Here is a 910-nt window from a genome sequence, read left to right on the forward strand (position 1 = left end):
CCTCAGAACTCATACTACTATACAACTGCAATCCTTTCTTAAAAGTATTAGGATAGTTGGCTCAACTGTATCTTAGGACTAATAGATCTTATATAGTTTTCCTCCCAGCTAACCGTGATAGGATGAGAAGTAATGTCCTTAAGTTGCACCAGGGGAGGTTCAGGTTGGATATTAGGAAAAGCTTCTTCTCAGAAACAGTGGTGAGGCATTGGCACAGGCTGCCCAGGGAGGTAGTGAAGCCACCATCCCTGGAGGTGTTCAGGAAAAGGGTAGATGTGGCACTGAGGGACATGATCTAGAGCAGTCACAGGCATAGTATGATGGTTGGACTAGATAATCTTAGTGGTCTTTCCAACCCTAATGATTCTATGATTTCACATCTTCTAAACATAATGGATATCCAAAGTTGGACATGATCTCACCTGTGGTGATTATACTGCAGACCTTTGGTCTGTAGGCTGAAGGAAAGATAAAAGTATCCAAGGGAGCCCAGGACTCCACCAAATGTCAGGAGGAGACCAAGCAGGACACTCAGGCATAGGGAAGAATCTACAAGATGCATCAGAATCTGAAGAATGCAGAAAGGCCAGAAAGACTCATCTCAAAGGACATGCCAAACTTACAGCATTTCTTGATATGCTTTGAGACAAAACAACTCTAGGTCTATGAGAAAAGGTTCAGGTATTTTGCAATAAAACCCATCAGGTTAGCCAAGCCAAAGGGGAGGGATATTCCAAGTGTACTCTAACAGTAACTATCTGCTGCTGGTAGAACCATGTTTTCAGCCAGGAAGATTAGCTGCCCTTAAAGCAAAAGGTGAAAGACTAAGAGATGTGAAATCTAAAATGACTTTTGCAATCAGGATATAGCCAGACATCTCCTGAAGCTATAACATACTACAGGGAAAAAA

At 42.3% G+C, this 910-nt stretch overlaps 1 protein-coding gene across 1 annotated transcript in view; it reads right to left on the reverse strand.

The window, feature by feature from the left end:
• KIAA1324L (KIAA1324 like) overlaps nucleotides 1–910 on the reverse strand; it is a 49,632-nt gene that overhangs the window by 46,660 nt on the left and 2,062 nt on the right. The window lies entirely within an intron of this gene.

This window comes from Meleagris gallopavo, chromosome 1, assembly GCF_000146605.3.
Source record: "Meleagris gallopavo isolate NT-WF06-2002-E0010 breed Aviagen turkey brand Nicholas breeding stock chromosome 1, Turkey_5.1, whole genome shotgun sequence".
Taxonomy (NCBI): Eukaryota; Metazoa; Chordata; class Aves; order Galliformes; family Phasianidae; genus Meleagris; species Meleagris gallopavo.